General features: G+C 47.9%; 1 pseudogene; it reads right to left on the reverse strand.

Annotated features, from left to right (window-relative positions):
* Positions 1 to 946: 946 nt before the first annotated feature.
* LOC134930683 (5S ribosomal RNA) lies at positions 947 to 1,065 on the reverse strand (annotated as a pseudogene).
* Between the last annotated feature and the right edge of the window lie 5,561 nt (positions 1,066 to 6,626).

Genomic DNA, 6,626 nt, shown 5'->3' on the forward strand with positions numbered 1-6,626 from the left:
AGGACAGGGACAAGTGCTCAGGTGTACCAGAACAGTGACAAGTACTCAGGTGTACCAGAACAGTGACAAGTACTCAGGTGTACCAGAACAGTGACAAGTGCTCAGGTGTACCAGGACAGGGACAAGTGCTCAGGTGTACCAGAACAGTGACAAGTACTCAGGTGTAAGGAAAACACAGGGCGATCCGGCACAGGATTTGTCAAATTTGGGATAATAGAAGAATCAGAGAAAGAGAGACCAAAATTTGGACAGTATGTTACCCTTATTAGTAAGGGAAAAAACAGCAAAATTAGCCGTTTTACGTATAGATATATAAATATATATGTATAAATATTATGCTGTCCTGGTTGGTGGTGCACCCAGAGCCAGAAAGTACGAAGACTTGAAAAATTGGAAGAGAAAGGAAGGCTCTTGTGTGGGCGCACTCTTTTTAAAGGAAGTAAGTTATATATAACAATTTGGAAAGATGTTTAAAACATAACTTTTATTAACATTATTATAACACAAAAAACTCTTCCCGGAAATCTATCCTTAAAGATACAGATTTGAAAATATCTTTTAAAATAAAATTGTTCTGGTCTCTTTATTGTAAAGAGTATTTGGAAGGGTTGTAGACATAAATTGGTCATACCCCCATTCCCCCTGACCAGTACAGAATTTCTGTATTAATGGAACCACAGGATGGTCAAGACACAGTTGTATATAAGGCAGAGCTCTTTGGCTATAGGTAACTGGGGTAATGATCAGCAGTCACACCTCTAGGAATGGTACACCTGATTAGCATACAGATATCATGATTTGAAGAAATGTTATACAAGAATCAATGGGCATCCTAAAGTCAGTGCGAATATCTCTATATTATCAACACTGAAATGAACGGATTACTAAATAGGATTAGTGGTGATACTGCTGTTGGTGTTTTTATCACATAAGTGAGGAAAATCCTACTCTACAACACCAGGTATTCGCAGGCAGTCTCCTTTCCTGATACTGACCTGGCCCAACGCTGTTTAGCTTCCAAGATCAGACGAGATCGGGCGCTGGCAGCGTGGTATGGTAGTAGAGAATTTTATGTGTACACCAATGAGAGTGCACCTATATATGAAATATGAAATTTGGGAGAGACAGACAGGAAAGTGATAGAAGAAGGGTAGTGAAAATGTGTGGATCTGCTTTCCACGTTAGACCCGGTTCCAAAATTCCCACTAACGTGGTGCAATGTTACGGGAATCGTGAATGAGAGTCCACGAGGTTAGTGATCATAGGATAATTAGGTTGTCAGTGTTGGTGCTGTTAATTTTAATTCAATCAAAGGACCTCTTGACTACCGCACATATTGTGATTTATCCAAAAAGAATAATTCTCTGTATTGGATATCTGATGGAAGATAGAAAAACTCACAACAATTACGGATGCATTTTGAGTCTGTATAAATAATAGAAGCCTCGGATCGGTGAATTTCACAATGCACATAACAAGAGACACATACCGAAAGGGAAAAGAAAAATCCCTGTAGTTAGGATGCAGTTATCCCGTTAATAGCGTACCAGGACAGTGACAAGTGACAAGTGCTCAGGTGTACCAGGACAGTGACAAGTACTCAGGTGTACCAGGACAGTGACAAGTACTCAGGTGTACCAGGACAGTGACAAGTGCTCAGGTGTACCAGGACAGTGACAAGTGCTCAGGTGTACCAGGACAGTGACAAGTACTCAGGTGTACCAGAACAGTGAAATGCCGCTTTGGTTGTGCACCTGTCAGTCACGTCTGCAGGGGTTTTGTCTGTCAGTCAGATGATTAGTCAGGTAGTCAGGTAGATCACAGTTACATTTGCAGTGGGCAGTATCTGCCTTTAGAAGCATGACTGGGGTAATGGTGAAGGATTATTCCTGATAGCAGACAGTATAACAGGTAGAGCATTCGGACAGTTTCTTGGGTAAAACATCTTAACCTCCCTCGTCTGGAGTAGCGCTCCTATGAGGTGGATACCTGGGTCAGGTGAACTTACAGTACGTGGTGCTCGCTATACCTACACACAGCATCCTGCACTATTTGCTCTGGCAACCAGAAATAGTCACATGTACCCATACATACCTCAGTATTGTCACCTCAGGGGATCGGTAACGTCAGCTCACATCACCGGGAAGTGTTCATGATAATTACATCCAGATTAAGGGTTTCTTCATCAGATATGACAATAATATTTACATGTACAGTACATGATATCTGAGGGTTAAAGTCCTTGCAGCCATTGATATTGCTATTAATACAGCGTCTGGCGGGGAGTGCGTCTACTATTGACTACAGATTATTATATTTACTATAGAGAAAGTTCTCAGCGTAATCAGACATTACCGTTATTCACTGCGCTGTAAAGATAACACGGCCAGTTACAAAGCAACACAATATATTCACATATACAGCTGTAACCCATAGTAACGGGCAGCACGGAGAGACAGAGATGGGTTACAGGTGAGTCTTACTTTTATCCGGACAACATTCATGTAGTGCACAAGGTGCAAGATCAATATAATGACTTTTATGGATTATAACAGTGATATAACTATTGCACAGCAATAACAATTAATCCCTTTTTTCAGTGACGTTCTATGTATCATCCATGTTAATAATGTCTCTACGGACAAGAAAAGTAATGGCCATGGCAAGTTACTGCAGCCAATACAGGCATAAGGTCCCCTCCCGGTGCATTCGGTGAGCCCTCCGGTGTCTGTGGCACCCAATACAGATATAAGGTCCCCTCCTGGAGCATTCGGTAAGCCCTCCGGTGTCTGTGGCACCCAATACAGGCATAAGGTCCCCTCCCGGTGCATTCAGTGAGCCCTCCGGTGTCTGTGGCACCCAATACAGGCATAAGGTCCCCTCCCAGTGCATTAGGTAAGTCCCCCCCGGAGTCTGTGGCACCCAATACAGGCATAAGGTCCCCTCCCGGTGCATTCAGTGAGCCCTCCGGTGTCTGTGGCACCCAATACAGATATAAGGTCCCCTCCTGGAGCATTCGGTAAGCCCTCCGGTGTCTGTGGCACCCAATACAGGCATAAGATCCCCTCCCGGTGCATTCAGTGAGCACTCCGGTGTCTGTGGCACCCAATACAGGCATAAGGTCCCCTCCCAGTGCATTAGGTAAGCCCCCCCGGAGTCTGTGGCACCCAATACAGGCATAAGGTCCCCTCCCGGTGCATTCAGTGAGCCCTCCGGTGTCTGTGGCACCCAATACAGGCATAAGGTCCCCTCCCAGTGCATTAGGTAAGTCCCCCCCGGAGTCTGTGGCACCCAATACAGGCATAAGGTCCCCTCCCGGTGCATTCAGTGAGCCCTCCGGTGTCTGTGGCACCCAATACAGGCATATTGTCCCCTCCCGGTGCATTCAGTAAGCACTCCAGTGTCTGTGGCACCCAATACAGGCATAAGGTCCCCTCCCAGTGCATTAGGTAAGCCCCCCCGGAGTCTGTGGCACCCAATACAGGAATAAGGTCCCCTCCCCGTGCATTCAGTGAGCCCTCCGGTGTCTGTGGCACCCAATACAGGCATAAGGTCCCCTCCCGGTGCATTCGGTGAGCCCTCCGGTGTCTGTGGCACCCAATACAGACATAAGGTCCACTCCCGGTGCATTCGGTGAGCCCTCCGGTGTTTGTGGCACCCAATACAGGCATAAGGTCCCCTCCCGGTGCATTCGGTGAGCCCTCCGGTGTCTGTGGCACCCAATACAGGCAAAAGGTCCCCTCCCGGTGCATTCGGTGAGCCCCCCGGTGTCTGTGGCACCCAATACAGGCATAAGGTCCCATCCCGGTGCATTTGGTGAGCCCTCCGTTGTTTGTGGCACCCAATACAGGCATAAGGTCCCCTCCCGGTGCATTTGGTGAGCCCTCCGGTGTCTGTGGCACCCAATACAGGCATAAGGTGCCCTCCCGGTGTATTCGGTAAGCCCTCCGGTAAGGTCCCCTCCTGGAGCATTTGGTAAGCACTCCGGTGTCTGTGGCACCCAATACAGGCATAAGGTCCCTCCCAGTGCATTAGGTAAGCCCCCCAGGAGTCTGTGGCACCCAATACAGGCATAAGGTCCCCTCCCAGTGCATTCAGTGAGCCCTCCGGTGTCTGTGGCACCCAATACAGGCATAAGGTTAAGGTCCCCTCCTGGTGCATTCGGTGAGCCCTCCGGTGTCTGTGGCACCCACTGTGAGATTTCCAGCGGAGAACGGAGTGATTACAGAGACATAAGTGCGTGTGTACTGTATGTAACGGCACTGCGGGGCAGGTGTATGAAGGTGCGGATGTGATGATTACATGGATGTAGATATTATCATATAGAGCGCGTGAGAACGCTCTGTCCCTGCGATGCGCCTGCCCAGTATTATTGGGGTATTTTGGGGTAATGACTGAGGACGCCATCTTGGCTAAGCTTGTGGTGTGTTGCTCTATTGTCTGCCAGCTGTCACCCACCTAGGCACATACCACCTGCCCCAAACAGTGTGACCCAGGAGCACCTACTCACATATTATTTATTACCAGTTATTTATATAGCGCACACATATTCCGCAGCGCTGTACAGAGAATATTTGGCCAGTCACATCAGTCCCTGCCCCAGTGGAGCTTACGCTCAATATTCCCTATCACATGTACACACATTCACACTAGGGGTAATTTGTGTTGGGAGACAAGTAACCTACCAGAATATAGGGGGTCATTCCGAGTTGTTCGCTAGTTATTTTTTTTTCCGCAACGGAGCGATTAGTCGCTAATGCGCATGCGCAATGTCCGCAGTGTGACTGCGCCAAAGTAAATTTGCTATGCAGTTAGGTATTTTACTCACGGCATTACGAGGTTTTTTCTTCGTTCTGGTGATCGTAATGTGATTGACAGGAAGTGGGTGTTTCTGGGCGGAAACTGGCCGTTTTATGGGAGTGTGTGTAAAAACGCTACCGTTTCTGAGAAAAACGCGGGAGTGGCCGGAGAAACGGAGGAGTGTCTGGGCGAACGCTGGGTGTGTTTGTGACGTCAAACCAGGAACGACAAGCACTGAACTGATCGCAGATGCCGAGTAATTCTGGAGCTACTCAGAAACTGCTAAGAAGTGTCTATTAGCAATTCTGCTAATCTTTCGTTCGCAATTTTGATAAGCTAAGATTCACTCCCAGTAGGCGGCGGCTTAGCGTGTGCAAAGCTGATAAACGCAGCTTGCGAGCGAACAACTCGGAATGACCCCCATATTTGGATTGTGGGAGGAAACCGGAGTACCCGGAGGAAACCCATGCAAGCACGGGGAGAACATACAAACTCCACACAGTTAGTGCCATGGTGCGAATAGAACACATGACCTCAATGCTGTGAGGCGGTAATGCTAACCACTACACCATCCGTGCCATCCATGTGTACTTTATTTATTGTTGGACACTGTGGAATCCTCTACGCAAATCTACAATCAAAATCTTAGGCATGTGGGGGGAAATACAGCACAGGGCCAGTCCACCCCGCATGCCGGATTCTGCCCACCCCCCTCCCACGCGTGCGCGCACCGTGCAATGCATTCGCACCTGAAGAGTAACTCCCTGTGATGTCACGTAGCTGCTGCAGCCCAACCCGCAAACGTTCCGGACACGCCTGCGTTTTCCGGACCTGTGCACCAAAAATGCATCTCACTGTGTGCGCTGGCGCAGTATGGCAGCCGCACATGCGCACACGGCACAGGACTTCAGCGTGCGATTGCTGCAGCAATCAGGTCTGAATCAGGCCCTGTCATTTATTGCGCCAACCACAATCACGTCACCCGTCTAATCGGGCGTGGCATGCGTGAGCGGCAGACAGGAGACCACTAGTCAGCATACCGACGCCCGTATCCCAGCAGCGGAATGCCGGTGCGGGGGGGAGGGGGCAAGTGCAACAAGGGGGATGTAGGGGGAGGTCATGTCCGCCGGTCACATGACTACATCCCATCTGATCCAGTAACTGGCGATCCTTATATCTCTTCTTTTCTTTAAAATACACATTTACTAACATTTAGAAATTAATAGAAAAAAATTCATGTTAGTAAATGTGTATTTTAGTCCTGGAAGCCCAACATCGACTAAGATTGATTTTAATCAATGTGAAATTTATTAAAATAGATCAAAATCGACCTTTAGTAAATATAGTCCTCAGAATGCGCCCGAGGTCAGTGGTGAATTTCTCCTTAGGCAGGTGAGGCAGGTGCCTAGGGGCTGCACTTGTTTGGGGGCTGTCATCATGATATGTACCAGTAAGTGCTAAACGTTTCCACTATACTGTACCATAAGCCATCCTGAATGGGGTGTAAATGGGCAGCACACGCTCATACTGCCCTGTAAGCTGTGCTACTTAGTAATATGTATACATACAGTAATTACAACTAGAACAAATGTCTTAGTCGCTTTTTAATTACTCTATTAAGACATCATCAAATGAGGGTTTATAACCAATCAATGAAAATAATAAAATTTGGTGGCAGTGGGGGTCGTTACTGTTGTGCATCACCCCTAAGTCCACCCTTGCCAGCGGGTGTTATCCAGTGACTCTGCACAACCAATAGCATCCAGCTGACAGCGCACAGTGGGGGTCATTCCTAGTTGATCGCTATCTGCCGTTGTTCGCAGCGC

The sequence above is a fragment of the Pseudophryne corroboree genome, chromosome 5 (assembly GCF_028390025.1).
Source record: "Pseudophryne corroboree isolate aPseCor3 chromosome 5, aPseCor3.hap2, whole genome shotgun sequence".
NCBI classification, from domain to species: domain Eukaryota; kingdom Metazoa; phylum Chordata; class Amphibia; order Anura; family Myobatrachidae; genus Pseudophryne; species Pseudophryne corroboree.